At 33.5% G+C, this 25,422-nt stretch overlaps 1 long non-coding RNA gene across 2 annotated transcripts in view; it reads right to left on the bottom strand.

Moving 5' to 3' along the window:
• LOC111045749 overlaps positions 1-23,917 on the bottom strand; it is a 56,523-nt gene extending 32,606 nt beyond the window's left edge. The window contains exons 1-2 of one of the 2 annotated variants that reach the window (XR_005571042.1): positions 23,768-23,917; positions 8,800-8,850 (exon numbers count right to left, since the gene is read on the bottom strand). This is a non-coding gene — a long non-coding RNA (uncharacterized LOC111045749). The remainder of the gene's footprint in view (positions 1-8,799; positions 8,851-23,767) is intronic. The other variant, XR_002605728.2, reaches the window with a different exon arrangement.
• Between the last annotated feature and the right edge of the window lie 1,505 nt (positions 23,918-25,422).

A 25,422-nucleotide genomic window follows, 5' to 3' on the forward strand; every position in this document is an offset into this window, starting at 1 on the left:
TTAGATTAGGAAAAAAGGTAAGATTGGGAAAAGCTTAGGTTTGGGAAAGCTTGGGTTAGGAAAAGCTTACATTGGGAAAAAGCGTAGGTTAGGAAAAGCTTGATTTGATTCAATTATTTTTACAATCTTTTAAAGCTTCTGAATTGCATTGGAAGCTGAATAAAATGTGATCCTCAATATCGGTCTGCACTATGCCTATGCAAACATATTAAACTCTTCTAAAGCTAAAATACTACATTTTCTTGTATTTTTTCCAAATATCTTAATAATCTATAAAATTTTCAAACCTCAAATCTATTTTAATGAATTCCCTGCAAAAATCCCAATGAGATTTAGCCAATTTAGTAGTCACTAAAAGTAGTAATAAAAAAATTAAATTTGAGAATTGAAGAGTATTGAGTGTGCAATTTTTTTTATTTTCCCAAATATCTCGAACAATTTTGAGTTTAGGCTATCAAGTGACTTGACATTTTTTCTTTAGAATTTATCATTCTACTAAATCCAATAGTTTAAAATACCTATTAATTATCATGAAAACAAGTTAACCTTTTTTAAAGCAAAAAATTTGCATTTTTCTGCACATTTTTTGCAATATCTCAAAAACTACTGAAGTTACGAACCTGAAATTAGTTTCATTGGTTTCCTCGTCAAATTTTACATAAGATTGCCCTAGTTTTAAACATATTTTAGCCATAAAAAAATTATTAAAAATAAAAATTGATATAAAAATTTTGAACTTTCCGCCATGTTTTTTCAGCTAATCCTTGGAAATCGACAACAATGTTATATATGGTTGATCTCGTATTGATCTCCTCTATCGATCTATGTAGGTCTCAATGCTATATTCCGCGGCCCATAAACTAAAGTGCCCCCTAAAATTTTACGTCGCTCCGTTTTACAAAACGTCAAACCCGATCAACGATGTTTTCTTTTCAAATCGAGTTTGAAAAGTTGAACTTGAGTGACTTTCTTTGTTCTGCCGTTGAAATTAATCCATCTACCGGAGGTCATTCCTTGAGATTTCAAACCAAGAGTTGAATCACTGCAACATTCAATGGACTATGGTACAGTCGGCATATGAATCGACACCACATTGTAAGGACACAAAGGCAAAGCTGCATGGTTATATGTCACTTCTCACAGTATCTAAGCATTGTTTTTCCACAATCTAGCCACTTTACATAATAGCTTGTAGAATTGGATACGATGCTTCAATAAAACAAACCGTCTATTAAAAACTGGACCCTGATTTGCCTCGAGGCTCCCGACCTTATCCACGTCGTGTGAATAATTTAGCATGTTTTAACTGCCCGTTTTTTCCCCAAGTGTTAATTTGGGATTAGCCCTGATTTGACTATGAATACTGAACTTGTGAACTAACTTAATTGACTGAACGGGAGATGAGTTCAATAGAGCATATCTTCATACTATACAATAGGTATCAACAAACTCAATATCTAAAGTTATTCAGTCCTCGATTTCTGATTCAAGAATTAGTCAGATTTAAGCAATGCAAGAGAGAGAGAAAAGTCAAACTAGTTTTACCTATTTTCTTCCACAAATAAATATGAAATTGATAAGAAAGAGTTCTAGAGAACTGACAAATTGCGATCTTGCTATTTTCACAGATAACTTCATATTTCCGGTTTTGCAAGACATGTTTGATTCAAGGAAATATACATTTATACTCTATAACCTAGGACTATTAATAGGGTATTGTTTGTTTATTTTGTATAATTATTATTAATTATATTTATAATTATTTAATTATAATTATATTAATAATAATTTGTATTATTGGTTATTAATTATTATATTATATTTGCATTGGCGTATGTAGGCATATAAGGGGGAGGGGGAAATAATAGAGTTCTATAATAGAAATAATGTTTTATAGAAAAAGATAATGACATGATGCTTTTAGAAAGGATGCTGGAATAAAAATAGAGATAGAACTACACAGCCCAATGCCTATCGATTGATGGATGAATAATAATAGTCTATATAGAGGAGAATACAGTCTACGTCTCTCTATCTAGTAACTTGTTTGCCAAAATAGTCTAGACGTAATTAATTGCAATTGGCGTCTGAGGAGCGAACAATTTCGTCAGTTACTGGGAAGCTTGCAAAAATTCCTTCCCATATTCCACTACTTTCCACTTTCCTCTTCCAATTTATATATTGCACTTCTTTCCCATATTACACTTTGCCCTCTCTACTTTTCAAAAGACAATTTAGGAGTTCTATTCTTTTTTTTCACCTTGAAAAGCTCAGAGCTCAGTGCTGTAACTCAGTCACACACATCGTTACCAATTGAATACGGACCCGGGACTTGATAAAGTTATCTATCATGATCGTGATATGATTTTTGATAAATGAATAATGATCGTCGTACTTGATAAAGCTATCTATCGTGATCGTGATATGATTTTTGAATCACGAACGTGGTAATATAGAGTTGAATTAGGAATTCTCGTGAATTGTAACGCTTCAAGTATTTGTGTATTGTGCCAAATATATATATATCTTAACAAACCGGTATGCATCTAATCTCATGGAATAATCTTTTTTCGTTGGGGCTACTCTTGAATAGAAATAAAAAATCCAAGTACCTAATTGTTTATTTACGTTTATTTGTTTATAAAAAATTTAAAAAAGGGTACTATGATTTTTTATTTATTACTATTAATCTTCTATGGATAGACTGGTAGATTATTGATTTTCAATCGGTAAGTTCTAGACAGATATACGATAAGTCGATCAATCAGTGCATGTTCTGAACTATTTTTTAAATTTAAAATATATGAGAGGGGAAGGTCAAAAAGAGGTCGGAATTGATGACATGACGACTGAAATTTATTGGAGGAATCCCTAGAATATGGGTTGCAATGGCGAACGGAGGGTGGTGGGTGGAGGGTGCATCACTGGCCTGGAGGTAGGACAATCCTCTATAAAGGACCCCTTTCAGAATCCGGTATACGTTAGTATATAAATGTATCTTGTAATATTATTCTAACTACATTACATAATTATTCATTGTGTAATGTTTTTACTTTTGAGCGGGAATAGCTATAAGTTGGTTAGTTGTTATTGATTAGCAATGGAGTATGCTGTGGCTGTGACTCCTTACAATGGCACTCCCTCGACTGGTAACGTTTTCCATCCAAAAACCGGCATCTTTCAAATCAGTGAGTTGGATGGAGCGTTTCAATTACCATCTTCAGGAATCACCCTCATCATGACTGCTGAACCCTCATAATATCCTAGCTGTGGAATCGATTAGTAACTAACTGTTTTTAATGTTGGAAACGAACTCCAGTTCGGTTTTAGGTCAAGAAGTAAACCAGTTCTGTGCTTTTCAATACTTCTGTAATCGTCTGGGGTCATCTTTGCTGATGCACCGTTCGGCCCCAAACTGATTGCAAACTAACATGGTCCGAAAGTACGAAGAAGAAGCGCATCCTTCCTGGCTGAAAGTTGGTCATAAATCATTTTCGTAAGAGTACGAAGAGATCGCGCGTCTTTTCAGTGCGCGCTCTCTTTGTACCTCACTGATTCACCCTTCTGACAGCTTGACAGAACTTTTGCATGCGCGCCGTCTTCGTTCTCCCAGATGGTCCACGTTCACGGAATTGGGGGCTACTGATACAACTAAAACATTATTCAAATAGAGTTTTTGCGTTAGAGGTAGTTCAGTCACTTGTTTCAATACTTTCAGTATTTTATTAATAATTAAGATTTCTCCATGGTGTGTGGGTGTGTGTTTGTGTGTGTGTGCGTGTGTGGGAAGAATTAAATTAATTAGTTCAATCAAGGTAAGTACAGTATGTTCATTTGAGTTTATAGATAAGCATTTTTAGTTGAGTTATGAATGTATTTCACTCCTGTTTGCAGACAAGATTTTTCTTAAGCAAATAGTATTGTATCCAATGATCTGTAATATCATTTGTATAATGGAATTTGACTTGTAAGTGATATCATTGAATAAAATTTCATTTGATTTGATTAAAATGAAAATCGAACTAAGCTCTTTTGCATTCCTCACAAGATATGGTCCGATAGGCAGTCTACAGACAGTGCGAAGCCCAGTAAATTACAGTTTGTAATTTAAAGCAAATGATAAATATGTAATCTTTAAAGTATTTCAATAGAGCTACAAGAATTGTTCAATTAGTATATAGATTACTTCATACTTTTTATATAAACACAACTAGTTTCAAGTCTCAAAATCAATTATTATATTTCAGTGAAGAAATATTTTAGCAGCAGGCTCATTTTATATTTGATATAAAATTAATATTATATTCTATTTATAAATAAATATTTTGTTTACTGAGAAATGATAATTCATTTTGACACTTGAAAAAGGCATGTGAGCTCGAAACTAGTTGTTTTAATATAAACGAGTATAAAGGGGGTACTGGTAATTTCTGTAATAATTAATTTTTTCTTCATTTTATTCATCAAATTTCCATCAAATATAAATACTAAATACGCAATAGGAAGATGAGAATGCTATAGTTATTACCATACAAAATTATAATAGACTGGTTACAGAGGGTTAGAGGAGTTTCAAAGAAAGGAATGAACTAAACTGTTACGGCCACCGAGGTGGGCGCAATAACAAATTACTTAGTGGCTTCTAAATGGTAGAGCCAGGCTGGACTGAGTGAACACAAGTTGAAACGAATACACTTTTATTAATAATCGGAGGACCAGACCAACAATAAGTTGATCAAATTAAGTATTCAAACACATAAATCAAGTTCAATACAACAAGTCGGTGTAAAACAAAGTCTTTCATTCGAAAGTGGGAATCTCACTACTAGGCGGGAGCACAAATTGCTTAGCTCTTACACTGTCTTTATGAACTATTCACAACAAAAATAAGTCTCAGGTCCATATAGATGCGGTATTACAGGAATAAAACACTTGGATCGGATTAATCTTGTAAAAAATCAACATTTAACTTGGAGCAGGAAACGACACGATGCGTTGCAGGAAGGCGGCGGGATCGACTCTTTGTACTGTGAACTGAGTGACCGATGACTCGAGAACGACTTCTTCAAAGAACGGTTCCTTGGTGAACGACAGTTCAAATAGCTCTGTAGTAGGATCTAGAGGCAGCGCTCTTAGCGGTTACTTACCGCAACAGGTTGGCAGTAACATAGACAAAATTGCAATCTGGAACCATTTAAACTGAGAACCATATATAACATAAAACAGATATAGAACAAAAAGATAACATCCTGTATATCTCCATCTTCACGAAATCAACGTAAGTTCATACCTTCTCTTTTAGTTTGAGTCTTAAAATTGTAATATCACTGAACCCATTCTCTCCAATGAATTTCAGCTCTGCTAGGCAGAAATAGAATATCATTGCTTTGTATGAGAATGTTCACACCTTGACAGATTACGAATGTATGTGTGAACACTCCTATAACAACTAATGGTATACTTATTCTGCCCAACTGAGCAGAAATTCATCGGAAAACATGCGTACCGAGATTAGCTCCATTGAAGTTTCGAAACGAACTACTTCGATGATATGAAAGATTCCATTACAAAAAAACAAGTTTCAAAGGTTTCTGAGCCATTTACCTTGATTTGCAAGGTTCTTGACCACGACAACAAAAACCGAACAAATCCAGCACACCCCGATATACTAAGCTTCCACAATGGGCGTAATTTGTCCGGTCTAATGATCATACATTATTCATTTTGGAGAATCTTTAGACGAAATGGGAATGGGGTGCATAAGGTCTGCCTACCTCTCCAACCAGTTTTCCAGTTTGGGGTGGATAATAGTGTTCTTCAACTTGTCTCGCCATTTCTACAAACTATTATTGGAATGGGGTGGAGGAAGTTCTGTTCAAACTTCTAGTTCTGGAATTGCTGGGTATTTGTTGCATGACTGGACTCACTATAGTTGCAATACTAGTCAAAGTTGAACTAGTTGGAAAAATGTAACCGTCGTTCGGACCGAACTAACAATATGATCCCACAACCTGTTTGCACTTTGAATTCAAGATTTGTTGAATACATCTATTAGCCTAATTTCAGTTGATTTGGAAAATCAATTTATTCCTAGTTAATTTTAACAATCTGAATTATTAAACTAACGAACATATTAGATTAAACCAGCTAAAACTTAACAATTTTCAATATAGTTTGTTTGGTTTCTAAATAAAAATTTAGTTTCAAAAGTTTGAATAGTTGAAAAATGAATGGAGTACTAGAAGCTGTCAATGGTTATATGCTTCAGCTATAATGACTGGTCTGTCTGTTCAAACACCAGTGAATTGATTAATTTCCATCTTCATTTTTTATGTCTGATTATAGTATTTCAAAAAATAATGATTTCATATTCATTTCTGTTATTATATGATTGTTTTTCTATTGCAGTTATTCTTTGTAAAGTTGGTGATTATACCATTGGTAGATAAATAGATAAATCAATTGTTATAAATATGAGAAGAGCAACCAAATTGAACAGATCTGATAATGTTTTTGTTCATAAGCATTGAAAATATCCCCACCATTTTTCATGCTCTTATATCTTTGAAGTACCAAGTCATCCATCCGCAACGAGAATCACTAGGCATATTTTCAAGATTCCTTACAATAACTTCTGTTACTCCCTGGTAGAGATTGCCAATTGACAGAGAATCGGAAACTACCTGCTATTGAAAATTGACATTGAGCAGACTAGCCTACGATCATATATATATATATATATATATATATATATATATATATATATATATATATATATATATATATATATATATATATATATATGCAGAAGTATGGTGATAGTCCGCCAGTTAAAAAGTCACTCCAAAGTCAAGCATCAAATAATTACAAAGATGAACGGAGGTCAATTCGTGACGTCATCAAGATTGGGGGGTTCAGAGAGGGAGAGTATTATGACTCACCCACTCTTCATTCTCAACTAAAGAATTTCACTACAGCTGGCCTGGCCGACGCCGACAGATCAGAGCTGGCCACTGTTTTCACTGCTCACGGCTCATATGTAGTCCAAACAGTCTACTGGAGAATATTTGTTCCAATTAATAACGATTAGTAATAAACACGCTGATAAGTTTTGGCGTTTTGCAACCCATAAGAGACTTAAGGGTCGCTTTCTCCAAAGTTGATTCAAGTATTAGCCGTTTTTAATTATTATTATGTGTTTTAATTGAGCCACCATACGCTAATAATAATAAAAAATAAAGAAAGAGATACTCTCAATGGTAACAATGAAAGCAGTAAGCTCAAACCCGTAAAATTATCTAGATTTATCTGTTGGCCTTAAACTACCAGTAAAGGCTCGTTACAGACTGTGTGGGATGACCAACGATTTACACGCTAATGAATATCAAGTAAAAACTTCAAGAAACAGTAAGATTTACAGTTGGAAAAGAACGGTTTGTGCGAGTAAATCTACAGATGGCATTTACTTCGAATGTAGGCTATAATATGAGCCAGAAACTCAATAAAAATCAATCAATGCTGATTTTCAAGGAGGTACGTGGTGGAGCCATAGAGTCAGTATCATAAAAGTTATACCATGTTATAACTGTATATTAATACAGTTAAAAACTGTATTTTATTTACTCTTTGCTAGAACGTTAAGCTCCCTGTCTGATGGAGAATAAAAGAGATGCTCTCTAATTTCAAAACTGATTTAAACTCTGATTCAATACATGCTAATTTGGTAATGATAGAGTTGAGACGAATCAACCGATTTCTATCACCAAATGAATAATTACGTATTACCTAGAACATGTTGCTCAGCTATTATCGTACATCATTCCAAGTATAAGCCACTAGCTTTGCAACTTGTGCAAGGGATTTGTTGTTATGGAAAAACGCTCATAAGACACAGAAGAATTATGTTTGAGGAAAATGAAAAGTGGAAGAAGGTGTTGTAGACACACGTTTAGCCAAACTAGCGGGCTTGCAGCGTTTTATTGGAACAATGGACTGAACAAGTGGGCGAGCCAAGGTCCAATTATTGGACGTCTGTGCTTGTTCGTCGCAAAACGCCAAGACTGTACGCAGACTGTCTGAAGAGATCAGTCTTGACGAAAACAGTTGCCCAAAAAGGATTCTGAAGGATAAAACAAAAGTAGTATTTCAAATTATATAAATATCCGAATGATACGGTATTTCAAATGTATGGAACTGTATTCGGCATTAACTTGACGATCAATTCGTCTGTCTAGAGACTGCAGAAGTTCTGCAATATTAATATTTTGTTAAACGAACTTGTAGAACGTTTCAGCCACAGTGAAAAACCTATTTGGTAAATACGTTTTTATTATTTTATACTACATTACATTTATCACAGATACACAGGCACTTGCTAATAAAACCTTGCATGGTTTAGCAGGATCATTGTGTAATTATGTGTTTTTGACAATAAAAAATTTGAATTTGAGACGAAATAAAAATCGTATTAATGAAACTAATTATTTTCTTCCGGGAAACGTTTCTCTTATTTTCGCAAAATTAAATTCAAGTAACTTGGATTAATCAATACAGTATCACACTGATGTGATGTGTTATATCACATACTTCCTGAAGCCATTGAAGCTTAAGAATATACAGAAATAGCATTTAAAAATTACAATGAATCCGAGAAAATAGCGTAGTAAAGAGAAATTGAGAGAGAGGGAATGAGAGGAGGAAGAGAGATGGAGAGACGTTTTATCCCAAACTAGCAGGCTTCCAATGTTTTGTAAGGCAGTAAGTAAATGTAAGATACTTCAATTAATGAATATTGCTTACCTTTGGTCAACTGCTGAACTTCTTCGTTATCCAATGAGTACGTCTTTCCTTCTGAAAATAAAAAAAACATTGATAAATAGCTTGTACCGATCAATTTTTCACTAATCAATAATCACACGAGAATGAGTGAATTACCCAGTTGCTACTGCAATCCACTTGAGAAAAAAGCATTTGCACATCACCCAATCCATATTTACATTTACCCGAAGATCCAAGAAGTACTTTGGTAATTGATAACCAATCAGAAGAGAGTAGGCAGAGCTTGTTTAGGTGTGGTTGGAATATGATTCTTGCCTATGATTGGTTCATCTTCCTTGCTTTGTCCTATAATTCAATTTATAAATATCCTATTTAGCCCAGTCAACGAAGTGTTATAGAGGATAAAGTTTGGAAGACAATTTTTGACCCCGCAGTTCTGTTTAGGGTAGTGAGGAGGTAAATATATCAAAATTCCCCACCCCTACCCGCTGTGCTAAGGGGGTGGGGGTGGTTCAAAGGTACCATTTTTTGGTTACTCACATATAACTCGAAAACTATGCATTTTACAGATATGACTATTCTATAAGAAATAAAAGCTTACATAATTTTCTACAATATTGATCTTACAACTTTTTGTATATCTCTTTCACTTTTCGAGATATCCGCTCTAAAAGATGTGATATTTTTGAAAAAACACATTTTCCCTCAATTTTTTGCTATTTTTGCTCTTATAACTTTCTGAATATCGATGGGAAAAATCCATGCTGATCATGAGCTTATAGAGCATCAAATTCTCTTCAATTTGATGTATAATTTCACAAGTTTACGCCCATCCCCACGACTGTTGCAGCAGCTTCAGTGTTGAGTGTGAGATCTTCAGTTATGCAAAAATAAACCAATTGACAAAGGAATTTGGAGAGAATGTTTTGAACACAATTTTTGACTTTGCAGCTTTGTTGGAACCAGTTAGGGGGTGAACATATCAAAAGTCCCCATCCCTATCTCTTGTGCTAAAGGGATGAGGGTGGTTTAAAAGTTGCATTTTTCAATGTTTTGCTTACACGCTCATATCTTTAGAAAAATGCGTTCAACCTACATGACTATCTATTCAGAAATGAAGCTTGATAAATTCTCTACAATATTTGTTCCGTGGTGATTTGTGATATCTCCAACAGTTTTCGAGATATACGCTCTTAAAAGTGTAAAATTGTTAAAATAACAGCTTTTAATCCTATTTTTTGATGTTTCAGGGCCTACAACTCTCCAACAATGCATCATAAAAATGAATGCTCACCGTAGATTTGTAGAGCTTTGTTTTCTCTTTAATTTGATGTATTATTTCACTAATTAAAATTTTCCTTCTATTGTTATAGCGGATTCAATGTGGGGGTGAAATTTTTATTTTGTAACAATTGATCACTTGACAATGAAATTTGAGTCTGGAACATCTGGTACACAATTTTTGACTTTGTAGCTTAATGAAGACTAGTTGGGAGGTAAACATAGCTGAAATACGCATCTATAGCCCGTCTATTGAAGGCGTGGAACTGCTAAGTAGACACTTGTTACAGAGTTGAAAATTTCACCTCCCACATTGAATCCGCTAAGAAGGAAAACATTAAGTAGTGAAATAATACATCAAAAACAAAGCTCTACAAATCTACGGTGAGCATTCATTTCGTTAGGTCTAGCATAATAAGGATCGTGATAATGATAAGTCGAAATCACAGGCAAACACCTCGGAAACAAGATTTTGTTGCCGCCAAAATTTTCAGTGTTTTGCTATTCAATAACCGCTCGAGATATTCGACCCTTTTTTAGACGAAAATGTTTTAAAAATCTTCCTCTACAATTTTTGTTGTATAAAATTTCCTCTAAAACGCATATTTCTTTAGCTATAACCTATAAAAGCCCAAAAAACACATTTTTCAAATTTGTTCAAATTTCATTCCATTATAACTTTTTTTGTGCAAGAGATACGGAGAAATTTTGAAGCTATGAAATTTAGAGCGTTTTTTCAACTTCAGAAATATTTATATCTTCGTGCGCTGTACGTATAAAAATGAGTTCTCCAGCGCCCTCCAAAGAAAACCCTGCATGATTTCTGGTGCGTTTCTCCATGCGGTAACAAGCTAGAACTATGAAATCCATTTTTTTATGACTACTTTAAGATACAGACTTGCAAATGGTCTCAATCTCTTCGTTACAACAAGACGAATAAGAATATTGTTGATGGAAATAACGAAAATATGCGACATCATTGAAAAATGCAAGATGGCGGTCATTATTGACAGAAATTTTTATATCGCTTGTTATTCAGTTATTGTGAGAGATATCAGATTGGTTTCACGACCAAAGTATTTGGAATTAACCAAACAATGGTGTTCAAGAGAATCATCTCATTTCGAACACTCTTTCCATTATTTATTCAACTTCAAAAACTTGAAACATAAATTTTTCGGGGACAATATTTCACTTTCCACCCTGTATATGTATTCGCAGTAGACAAACACTAGTATTATTGGCACAGTGTTGTATAATATTTCCAAAGCTTTAAAAAGACATCTGGTTGAAGGCTGTAAGTCCATATTTTACGGCTGGAGCGTCATCGGAAAAAGTGTAAAAAGTACTGTTTGCAGCGGAAAACACGTTTTGGAAATAAACCAAATGCCAATCCCAACAATTAGAAAACCGTGTAACTCATGACTCCTAGAAGGCATAGATTTGGGAATGGTATCAATCTCTTTATAATGATGTGTAGAAAAAGATCATCCATGATGGCAATCTCAAAAATGTTTGTCATCATGAAAAAAAAGATGGCGGAACAAATATGTCGATTTTCAAGAGATCGTCTGTAATTCTAACAATGTCGAGGATATCGGATCAATTGAGCGATCAGGAAGCTCCAAAATAATCATACTACAATATCCGAAAAATTTATCCAATTCCTTCAACTTTTACTAGAAGTTAATAATTCAGCCGCTATCCTTGACTTTGAAACTCTTGGGAGGCCAAAATACGTTCTTCATAGTACGTTTGACAATTGAAAAAATAATTTCAATTATTTTATAAGAAACTTTCTCGCTTTCACCACCTATTTATCTTTTGAAACAAAAAAGTTTCTAGCATGTCGAAAATGACGTTTTCTGCTCGAAATGTCTCGACATTGACGAGCATAATCATTAATTAAAAAATAACTATAGGTCGGATAAAACGTATCTAGAAACCAATAGAAAGGAGCCATTCCCCCGTTAATTTGATATAAAATTATCACGCATTACGACGCCCCATGATTCTGAGAGAAGTGATATTCAAAAGAAAAACAAATCTTTGCGATGTTTCTATTTTATCATAAAAGCTAAATTTCCTTTTAATCGTTCAACCCTGAAAGGTTTTTAGCACTACTAAGATATCGGGTATGATATTCTACATCCAATTTATTCTGATATTGAATTGGAAATTTGAGTAAATTGTAATTTTACACGATTTGGCAACCCTGTAATTTCTTCTGAAGGAGGGCCAAGTCTCAACTTATTTTACACAGACTATAACTGAGATATGGCAGCTTTGGTGATAGGACCGCATACCAAGGTATGCGGAGCAACTAACCTTCAGCGGTGTCCTATCACCAAAGCTGCCATATCTCAGTTTTGGTCTGTGTAAATAAGTTGAGACTTGGCCCTCCTTTCAAAGAAATTACAGGGTTGCCAAATCGTGTAAAATTACAACTTTCTCAAATTTCCAATTCAATGTCAGAATTGGATGTAGAATATCATCCCCGATATCTTAGTAGTGCTAAAAAAGTTTCAGGGTTGAACGATTAAAAGGAAATTTAGCTATTTTAGATTATTTCAAATAATAATTAATATTACATAACCCTCTACTTGGTCTTGGCATAAGTTCAGAATAGCTGTAATGTATTTCATTTGAGTAGAAACAAATATGGTAAAGATTCGTCAACTATATGCTTCTTATTTACATTAATACAGAAACTGGTAAGAATAATATTCTTAGGGTAATAAACCATATTATGGTAAAGATATTCAGATATCTAATATATTCAGAATCTTGGTGAATATTGAAATGAATTGATACACATGACACAACATTCAATTCAATTTCTTTATTCCAATATAAAACACTGTACAAAATAAAATAGAATAGTCATGGAATAATTATTTACCCGCATGGACTGCTGATCCGTGCGCGGGGAAAGAGTACCTAATCTATACAGCTAACACTATAGTTAGGTCCACTTTATAATGACAGTATTCGATCAACTTTGGTTTTGCTATCCTTGTCTATCATTCGACAAAGCCGGTGGTACTATCCTCTTCTAGGTCCACAACGATGCCAATTATGTTTTTGACAATGTAGAAATATAATTAATTAATGCAGAGAATCGGCTATTCTTCTATCTTTATCCACTGCCATTATAACGTGGACCTCACTATAGTGTAAAAACTACAATCAATAACTTATATTAATTCAAGTTTAGCCTATAAAAAAAATATGTTAAATCCTGTATGAATGTATAAATACAAACTGTATCAACAACGATTCACACAACACAAGTACCCGACTCAGAAAACTTCATCTTCTGGTGAGCTATCTGAACTAACGATTTAACAACATTAAATAGAATGTAGAATATAAAAGCAGAATATAAATGATAATAATAAATAAAAGAAACTCAGATGAGGCATGAAGGGCTTGAAACACAAAAATCATAATCTAGTGAGGTTTGCGGTTTGTGGATGTGCCAATTGCTTTGTGTCACCTATATAATGAGGAGTCCCAAATGTACGAGTATACTCTTCAACCGATAAGGAATCCATCTTTCTGGCAGGAATTTCGACAACAAAGCCACCAGCCACAAGAACCGGTACACGAAGTCGTCGAAATAGGTAAGAAATTCTGAGAAAACCCGTCAAGGACCGTTGCACTGATCAGAAATAATTTTACCTGCCAACAACTTTTTCCACTGGATCTCTCTTCTCCACCTTTGTGCAAAATTCTAGCCAGCACCCTACCATTGTCTTCATTATCTCTCACACTCACTCATTCTCTCTCTTACTTCCTCTCTTGTTTACAGGAGCCTCTATCGAGCATTGCAAACGATGTGGAGAGAATATTGAAAAAGGTGAAGAGAATGGCAAAGAAGTAGAAGAGGAAGGAGAAGGAATATAACGATGATGATGATGATGATGATAATGTGTTTAAACTACTGATAGGCTCGGTATACATAGAGAGGCCTTGAAGCAACTCAGTTTTGTGCACCAGTTTCGAAATTCGATGCCACAATGAGAAAAGGCGAAGAATATCATCGGACAGAGAAAGAGAATGGACACAAAGGAGAGCCATTGATGAAGTGGGAAGCTGATAACTGACGAAGAAAGAGATGAAGGAAAGGAAGAAGATGGAGAAGAAGAACGGATGAATGAAGTTGAATTTTGAGAAAAGGTAAATAAGAATATTGATAAAGAAGTTGGCGGTAAAGAAGAATGGTATCTCAAGAAGATACAATGCTAATTGTAATAGAGTAGAGAAGCAGATGAACAGGATGAAGACAGGTCCAATAAGTAGACTGATTAGTATAAGACTAATCATAAAAACAAGAGTAAATGAGATGAAGATAAATAAAGATAATAAGAGTGAGAAAGTGATAGCCAAAGATAAAAAGAAAGGATATGATGAAAAATATACGAGAAAGAAGTAGAAGTAAAAGAAGAAGAAGAAGAAGAGAAGAAGAAGAAGAAAAGATTACACTTTGATCACGGCTAAACAAGTTGCAGAACTTGAATAAGTCAAAGGGAAAATAAGGGACAGGGAAGCAGGTTCATTGAAAAAGGAAAAAGATTAGAATGGAATTATAACATGAAGAAGGAAAATAATAGTATGTAGGAGAATAGTAATTCAAGAGGAAACAGTAATAGAGATAAATAGTGCATTATTCAGGAAGAAAAACTTTACAAAGAAAACGTTTTTTACAAGAACGAATATTGCAAGATAAAAAAGAATTGGGAATATCGAGATAAAAGAGGATTAATGAAGATGGACAGCCGAAGTGGAAAGGACTAAAGAAAGGAAAAATTAATATATCTCTACACATGTCAGATGATGCTAAGCATGCATTTCATAGCATAGGATAGGAGATACATCTGCGTAGCGGTACTCTGTACCCTGCCAATGTTGAACGGTTGTCCTGCAATGAGAGAAGAGCAGAAGAGTCGTCATACTTCTTCATACTCTCACTCACTCGCTCTCAAGAATATATATAGTAAACTGGATCTCCCGCCGATTCTGAATAAGAATGGGGGGGATGGGCTTGTTCCCCCCTTGATAGACCACTATTGGCCTGATACTTAATACGCCGCTAGTTTTAGCCTAGTGTCCAAATGATAGCGGATAGCGTTAATAGCCGCTATCGGCTTTTAAAGAGGCTTTTAAAGGAGCCAAATTTGAAAGACAAGCACACACGAATTTTCAAATTGCTTGTTATGCGTGAGGGGAGCTGTTGAATTTTAAATGATATACTGGAATTTGTATCTTGAGACATTTATTTGGTTGCCATTGTTTCGAAGGAAATACATCTTTAAGGTATCAATTTTATTCAATAAAGACTAGGTTTACAAAAAATTTATAGAGGAATATCCTTCTTCTTTATCACGAATGGTTATTGTACACTGGATACGATTTGACAATTTTTTAGCAGAATAGACGTATATACTCAAAATTATAGTTCATCTCATTTTTAGATCGTTCAATAATATATCTTGATGATTGAGAAGCCAACTGAATTCAATGTTCTAGAGCAAAAAACTGAATTCATGAAACTGAATTCAATATTATAGAAGAAGTTCAATTCTAAACTTGAGACAAACCGATGAATTCATCAATTTAATTGTATTTGCCTGGAACTTATATATTTAATTATATTCACTCTCACTAATTTTACTATAGCCTACTATTTTATCTCAACACAAGAAACTAATGAATGTCTATTGTTCTTTCGGATTTGATAATTTATTATACTGATAATAGATGTTTGATTCCGCAGTATCAATGTATCAATCATAATTTAGATGATTAATATTTAGGGAAATCCTTCGAATCAATCCATTAAATTGTACTAAACATTAATAATTTATTTAAAACTTTAAATGCATTCTAAATCCGGACATAAATCAGCTTTTTGAGACTGTGCTTTTTTTAGTCTATTATACAAAATAGTTGAATAGTATTATATAAAATGGAAGTCAATAAAATATATCATAGTCGTATAAGGAATGTTCTAAATAATTCATTGAATTTTCATCTTATTCAATCACTGCTAGCAACTAAATGAAGAAAAGTGTCACTGGAACGAGCACATGGAAACACTGGTGTCACATGGTAAGGGAGGGTCATCTAAAAATGAACAACACCATGGAAGGATCTCCCAATGATCTATAGTATATTTATATGTCGTAGAATATATTGTAAATAATAGTATGGTAGATAATCTGTGTGGCGCACCCCTATTCGAACGTTGGACAGCTGGCACAGTGCAAAATCGATCAGTGATATACATGAGCTTAGAAACACCCTAGTTTCAGTTCAAACAATTCAAACACCACCTTATCCTGATCGAAGGGGAGCATGAATTGAATAGGCACCTAGGTGTTCTTGGAAGCCTATTGATACTTTCCCTGCTACAGCAATATAATTTCTTCCATTTCTATAGTAGATTGTTTGCTAATTATTATAAGTTTCGTCGGTGGATGTAACGAAAACTGAAATCCAAGTTGTTTACTTCAATTTATAGTTGAGATCATCAAGTCGCGCTGATTAGCCATGGATAAGTTGAGATCCATGTGACTGCTACTCCCCTTGTGGCTCACCACTTGGAGAGCCCAACTCCTTTAAATACCATTATTTATGAGTTTTTAAAAAGCTTCCCGATGCTTCGGAACCCACCTACTCATCCCTCATCGTCAGTTTCATTACTCACGCACAAGACTGAAGCTCTTGTAGGAATCATCCTCAACAAAGAAATATGAGAATCTATATCCCTATTATAATTATTAATCAACATTTTTGAAGGGATAAGAAACGCATCGATTGATAAACATTGAATTGAATATTAATAATGTAATTGATAGCATCATACCATTAGACAGAGAAAAAGATAGTTATATCTTTACTATTTCAACCAAATATTATTTTATAATTATTATTGTTTCTTTATAGTATGCATAATAGTCGTAGAATGGAAGAAGATGTCTCTGTTATTGAAAAACAGTAGTACTAAGAATAAAAATCTGAAAACCACACATACAGTCACCCTGATAAATGTTCGAGGGAACATGACCCTTTCCTGACTGATTTTTTGATAAAACTTGTGAGCAGTTTCCATTGTGTGCTATGCACGTTTTTCGTGATCCATCTATAATTATCAAGTATTCAGTGTTGAGACAAAGTTTATTTGGAAATCCGGGACAAGTTTTCGAGTCACAAATCAAAAATGAAGAAGGTGTAGATTAACTGAGACACTATTTAAAGAAAAATATGTTAATAATTTACAGGTGAGTTATCCTAACATACATCTTCTTTTACATTTTAATGTTTTTTGCTAAATGGGGAAGAATATATCCAATACGAGAGCTAATCAGTAGGCTATGTCAGTTTCTATAACAATACTGATAGTGAATTTATTAGATTTAAATGTGTCCAAAAACGAATTACCTTTGTTTCCAGCTTTTATCTCAGAATAATCTATTGTAGTCCCTCTACTCTTAAAACTCTCAAACGAGAAAAGTTGCACTTCTTCCGATTTGTGCCACCTTACAGAAAAAATCACTGATGAATTAAATAGTTATTTTACATGATCAATTTAGAAATTTCAAGATAGCAAAACTAAACACAATTTTCAACGATTGCTGAGCTTTTCCACTAATAAAACACACTCTACTTTCTATATAAATTTCACACATTTTTCTAAGTCCCAACTTCAAGAATCTACATCATTTTTGTAAAGTTGACAAGTCTGATGCAAGTAGCTGACAGGTGAAAGACAAAAAGAGACAGACTGTTTTGAGTTAATGGAGTCAGAAGAAACAATTAAAAATTGCTCAAAGTTCAATAACAATCATACACGAGCACTGTTGATTGACAGTAGACTTTGTGATCTATATCTGTATAGAGGAGTTATATGTTATGTGGTACCCAAATCGACTACTCTGTATATATTTATAAAATATTTGAGTGGTGTAAATCTCCACATGTTCACATCTTCATATATCTATATATGAGGGAGTAATTTATGTGGTACAGAATAGACCACTGCATATATATATATATATATATATATATATATATATAATATATATATATATATATATTGAGAGTGGTCTACATGTAGGAGCATGCTGCATGCTGCATGGGGAAAGGCAGGTGCTACTGGGCCAAGTATTATGAGCGCACCTCCGCTCGCTCCTCTATTCAGTTTCCTGGAGAGGCAAAGGAACGATTATTGTGATGATGGTCGGCAAGAAAAAGAAAAACAAGGTGAGAGAGGTGAAGACCAGGTGCTGCAACAGCTGCTATCCATGGATCAGCTTTGTCTTCAGTTGTCCTCTCGTGTCTTTCTTACCTATATGTTTCGCTGCTCTCCCTCTCACTCTGTCTTTCAACCGAAAGCGTGCATTATCTTCCTCTTTCATTTAGCTCGGATCACCTTCTTACCAACTGGTCCACCAAATTTCATTTAGCAATCTTCTACGGATCCAACTATAACATCCGAAAATTATGTTTCTAGATCCCCGGGATGCTGTTTTACTCATAATTATTGGTCTTTACTGTTTTTAATTTTCCTCATAGTATATTGATTAGTAAACAAGGAAAAATTACGAACCTAATTCCGAAATAAATCATACACGTGTTTCAAGCCCTAGTTTCAAAATTCCAATCAAATGCTTCATTGGTATTTCATTGATATCATTGGATTTATAAGATAGATTGTTAGTAGAATGCTTTCATGATTCTGACTTGTGACAATGTCGGAAAATAGATAGAGATTTTAGAAGAAATTATATTGTTTGTTCAAATACATTTCAAGAGTACGGCAGTTCATTTAGGTATGTATCTAGTTATTCTAAGGGACATCTATATCTCTATTATCTTAAGATTTCTAAATATCAGATATCCACATATTCATTAATTCTCATTGGCTCAAATTTTGTTTATGAAGCAATCATAAATTCAGAATGGTACCCAAAAAATAATGCGCCAAGAAATCTAGAATTGCCAGATTCTGAATCCCAGTCACTGTTTATCAAACAATACCCAGAAAATCCAATAGATGTTCATTCTAATCGATAGATTTTCAATAATCTAATCAATATAGCTCTTATCAACAACAATGGATTGTCTTCTAGTTTGTGATTCATGACTCTGTGTTCATGATTGTCCTCATTCAAGTCGAGTTGTGTAGCTATCAAGTTGGAGATGAGCCTATTTTTTCATCATTATGAATTATACACGTTAATCATTTTTGGAGCATGATTTTCATTTTTTATGAATATCGTTTTATATTGAGTAGTCTTTTTAATTTTTTTCATAATAATATAATAAAAATGTTTTGTGTTAAAATACAAACCCTTTACTTTCTCATAGAAATCCGTAATATTATTTGTGGAAATGATTAGGTTCTTGCACAATCATGTTGCGTCTATCACTTCAGGATGGTAATTGGAATTAAAAAAAAAACATTGTGCTCAGCTGATGAGCATCCTTTCTTCAGGAACTCAGGAATAAGGCCATGTAGGTACATAAATTAGGATTAGTTTCCTATAGCACAGCTGCTTTCTTATAAAGTCTTGGGCACGTGAGTGATCAACCATGGATACATAGTTAATATACAGAAAGAGGAAGAAAGGAGAAGAAAAAGGCTTAAGTAGGGTATGGTTTTGACTGAATCTATTCTAAGCCCGAGTCTGATTAAGCTTTGTGCATTAACAGTGCGGGACGCTATCATTTTTAAGCTATCATGGATAAAGTTGTCCTGCGATCCGGTGTGTGCAAGGCTTTAATAAGCATTGATTGTGATATTCTTCCACTTTGACATGATGAAGCATATCAATTATTATTAAGATCATTTGAAAAATAATACACGCGAGGAAAAAAAATCCTACGAAAAAAGTAGCTTAGCTGCTAACTATGCAGAGGTATGATTAATTAATTATATTTTTATCATAATGTAATTAATTATAATTATGCAGGGGTGTAAATTACGCTAATAGTTACCAATAGTTAGCAGCTATGCAGGGTTGTAAATCACGCTAAATAGTTAGCAGCTAAGTTACTTAATTAATTATAATTTCATAATTATTAATTATGATAATAGGCTACATGTTTCGGTTCATCAATTTTTAATCAATCTTTATTGGAAATACTTTTCATCAAAGATAACATGAATAAATTATTGTTTCTAGCTCAATGTATAAAATATCCTATTATATTGAACGAACAATTTCTGTATGTCTGTTTATATTTTTATATCTGGTTATTCGTGTTCAACGGATCTCGAAAACGGCTCTAACGATTTTCACAAAATTAGGAACATAGTAGGTTTATGCTGTAAAAATTCGATTGCACTAGGTCTCATCCTTGGGAAATCTTGCTGAACGACATTAAAAGGATACATTCATCCTTGGCTGAAACAGCTGAGACTTTCGTCGTCTGTGGATAGTAAAAAGTGAGCGAGTGATTCTGTGGGAAATCAAAATATCGCATCCCCGAAATTCATAAGCTGATGTATAGCCAGCTGTAAAACACGATCATTTTAGTTACTTGTGTTCTGTTTAACAATAAATAAAAATAACGAGCAAAGCTCGGTGCCCCGATATTAATTGATTAAACAAGAATAACAGTTACATATTAGATATACCGGTGCCCCGATATTAATTGATTAAACTAGTAGTTCTGTGAACAGTAGACCTCGCGCAGTTATAAACCGCAGCCTCATCTTATACTGTCCATGAGAGTAAATCCTGTCTGTATGTCGTGTCGGCGAGATATCGGTGTGAAAACGACTAATGGCTGTTGGGGTTGGTGTATCAAAAATGATAACATCAAAAGCTAATCATACTTTCAACAGGACAGCCTGAGTTCAAAGCAGAGAAAGTTCGAGAGACAATACTATGTTATTTTAGTTATTAATTGCATGCGCTATTGCATTTATTTATTTATTCACAATGGAGACAACGTGTTTCCCCAAATGTCTCCTTAACAATAAAAATTGTACATATACAAAAGAAAAAAGAAAAATAATACGAAATTATGCAATAATAAATAATTATTACAAACAACGAAAATACCACCTAATTCAAAAATGAAAAATACAAAGATTTCAAATAATGTACTTATGAAAAAAGTAAAAATAAAACAAATTGAGAATTCAAAATTCCAAAACTTATAAAAATTAAAGAATATAATAACAAATAATGAACAAAAATTTTATCAATAGAATAAATAACATTTATAACTGAACGACGTCCCAAACCATATGCACATCCACACTGATACACCAACTATTTATTCGATCAGATCACGCTTACACAAGATTTAATTATTATCATGATAACGCTTTCCGTAATAAGGCGCGAGAAAACCAGAAAACATCTAGGCGCCCAAACAAGCTGTTATAAGTTATTTGCATCCTATTTAATAGTGCATTCAATGAGGTATGCAATGAGGCATGCAATTTATAGTCTACACACACAGCAGTGCTGCGGATTTTTCATTAAGTTACATTGAGATATTGAATTGCATGCGTCATGGCATACGATTTATAATCAACTCGACAGCTGATTTATGATGAATAATTCTATAATCTGATTTTTACTCTATTTTTACAATATTGGCGTATGAGGGAGGTTCCTTTTTCCTTTTATATTATCCTTGAAATGCAAAATTTCCAAAAACCTTGTAAATACGTCGACGCGCAATTTAAAAAGGAACATACCTGTCAAATTTCATGAAAATCTTTTACCGCGTTTCGCCGTAAATGCGCAACATATAAACATTAAGAGAAATACCAAACCGTCGACTTGAATCTTAAACCTCACTTCGCTCGGTCAACAAGAATAACAGTTACATATTAGATATACCGGTATCAGCTATCTATTATAGAAGGAAGAGAATCGGCAAGGCTTATCTTTCTACACTGCTATTATAACTTGGACCTCATTATAGGGTCTAGAACTATTTTTAGAAATAGGCTACAACTTTAGAAGTAATGTATATTAGTATTTACAATGTCTGCAATCAGATAATTTTAATGTCTAGTCACTGTTCAAACTTCCTGTATGCTATTGGCAATATAATGCATCAATATCTATTGCTATGCAAATATTGAAGAAAAGAAATATTTCCAATTTAATTACTTTGTATATTATGGAGTGGAGTAGGAATTTCACGGTTGCGTTCTAGAAAGATGTTGCGTTTTTTATGTTAATTTATGGTTCTGGAGAAAAGTCCTAATATGTAGCAATTAACATTTATAACTTTTTTTGCGAGAATTGGAAACGTAATTCTATTCAAACAAACAAAAACCAGTGAATAGTGCAAACATTAGAAATCTGTTTCCACAACTCCATATACACTTGAGCCTTTTTATTATATTTTATTGATTTTTGTTTATATTTCCTATGAAGTTTGGAGGAGTCTGATTAAACAATTTATGATATGTAGAAGGAAATTATATTTTATCTAATACATTCATGTCCACTCCATCCTGACATGTCAAGACTCCTGTAGATAGCAATTTCTTGTTGTTCAAGAACATTTTTCATGGTTATTGAAAATTAATTATTTAAAAAACATCAAGTTTCCTATAACTCAAGATGAATAAAAATTTGAATCCGTTGAAAAATCTAAAATATTTTTCATCCTCCTACACAAACTACGAGTTTTAAAATAATTGGTAAATCAATTGATTCAATTCAAACAAAATAAAATTTATTAAACTACCCAAGATATACTTCATTTTTTCAAAACAACTTTTGGTGATAACAATCTTAAAATATATTTATTTGATAACAATCTTCTTATAAGAGATAAAAGTCAGAATATTTGCAAAGTAATCACAATATATTATAAAAGATTTAACACAGAAAATGAAAATTGTTCATAAGCTGAGGATAAATTGTTGAATGTATTCGTTGAATGTAGGAGCAAGTTAGTAAAACGTCAAGTATTTTTTATCTTTATCATAAAGCTTGGAGATCTTGAAAATTTCATGGAAATTGGAATAATATTGTGGTATTATCATTACTTTGACATCTGGTAGACTAATAGCCAGATGAAAATTTCATGAGTTATCTGGCAAATAGCTGGAATAGCTGACCACGTGCTTTTGGCATTGTTGCTTTGGCAAAAGTTAGGTAGGTACTACAAAAAATCCAAGAATAAGAGTACGGTACTGGGTACTGAAATGGACAAATACAGTAATGTAATTAAAGAATAGAACAATGTATTGTATATTAACAGCATTGTGTTTTTTTTCTATAAGCCTTAAACTTTATGTATGATCATTATTTCTACAATTTAATTCATATTTGCGTAATAACTTTTGCAATGAAAAATGGTTCAATTTTGGTTTACTTTACTGTGAATTAATGTTAGTAATCTAGTTAAAGAATTGGAAGCTCTAAAATTCCGGCTAAAAGTGAACCTTCATTGGAAATCTGACGTAATAAATACAGTTCAATAAATAATAGATAGGGCAAGGCAAGTAAAAACATGCAAAAAATATATTCATAACCTCTGAAACAAAGCCATGTGGCGTGACAATGTTTTTTACATTATTGTTTATCTGTAATGTATTATGACTGAAGATATAGTTGGACTGTTGTTGAAGCAAGCAGTAGAAGATTAACATTAACAAGAGTAGTTCCAAGCAATCATAAATCTTTTGAGATAAAATTTTCTGGTTTTGTTTACTTACTGGCAATTGAAGGCCGTCGGAACTGTCTGCAGCACACGAGAAACGCAGCATGCTTCAGCGCGACTCAAACTCAGACTGAAACTGAACTGAATTCAACTGAAAACTGAATCCAATTCTGGGTGGAAGTCAACGTGCAGCGGGGATCAAGGGAGGAATCAAGTTCTGCGCATGCGCGTCAACTGTTTACCCGCCATCTGAACAAAGTTTGATTGAATGAATCAGAGGTGGTTGGTGGTCTTGACTTCTGGACAATGGGAATTTTATACTAGCAATTCGCGAATGATAAACGTGGTTTCCATGATCAATAATTCGTGTCTTATCTTGGAAATTCTCTGCGGTACGGCTATTACACAACTTTACACAATGTCGTTTAGTTTAGCTTGGACTAGTCTTATTATGTTACTAGCAGGGCACCCACCCGTGCTTCGCTACGGGAATTAAAAGTTACGATTATTTTTGTGAAACATTGATAATCTAAATTCTATCAAAATTGTTATAATAGTTTTTGAGATTAGGCCAAAACTTGGCATGAAAATTATTGAGTCAAATCATTTGAATAATCAATTGATGTGTTGGAAGTGTTCTGTAGAATATTAGTCTGTTTACAGCGAATTTTGTAGAATATTGGGCGGGGCTTAAAAGTCAACCTCGACTTCATTCTTTGGCAATTAATATTTCCCGTTGACAGTTATAAAATTAGCAGTGATCATTTTATTTTTGATTTTGCTTGATGCAATTGAAGAATAAATTCCAAATTAAGTTGATTCGGAAATTGATGACTCTGGTATCCATGGATCCGGATCCAGATCCAGCTTGTACTGGAAGTTTTGGCAAATAGCCTGTCGCTCACTTTCCGTTTCACTTATCCAAAAGTGTAAAAGCAGCCAATCCACTGATTCTTTCTTACATGGAAGTCCATTCATACATAAGAGTCCATTCATAATAGTTGGTATAACATTTATTGTGGCTGATTTCTCATGTCCTCAACTTTACTATCATAAAGTGGGATCAATTTAATGTGAATTTGCATAAATCTGAATAGAGTTTATTCAATCACTTTGTTTATTAACTACCATTATATGATCTCTTTCTTTGATTTTGGCTTGAACCAAAAGCTTAGGGAAGAAAATTTAGATGTAAACTAACATGTAACTCAATGTAATTTCTATCTAAATTGACAACTTTATTTTTTACTTGTGATCTATTATCAATAGATTTGTCATGTGTCATGTAATGACATCATGAAAGGAAATAGGAGCAGCTGATGGAATATCATGTTTTTTTCGATTTAGTTTTTAGCTGATTTTGAAACATGAAAATATCAGGCCCATTAGCAAGAAAGCCTGTTCAATTTCATTCAGGATTAAATTTCATGAGAATTAATCAGAGCAGGGTATTTTTTTTAATAGAAGGCTTCTCTGATTGGTTCTCGTGGTCAGTCCGGATTATGAATTAACAGACAGTGCAACTGGCTCTCTCAAGGCCATGGCTGCGTACAAACATGGATCAACAGAGGAACTAATACAACAGAAGCTGAAGAAATTAATTGCTTTTCTATCACCTCACAATGAACATTACATTCAACTTCCATATGTTTGGAAAGATCGATTTTAAATTTCTTTTGCTATCATCCGATCACTTTCTGAACCTATTCT

Source organism: Nilaparvata lugens, chromosome 4 (genome assembly GCF_014356525.2).
Source record: "Nilaparvata lugens isolate BPH chromosome 4, ASM1435652v1, whole genome shotgun sequence".
NCBI lineage: Eukaryota > Metazoa > Arthropoda > Insecta > Hemiptera > Delphacidae > Nilaparvata > Nilaparvata lugens.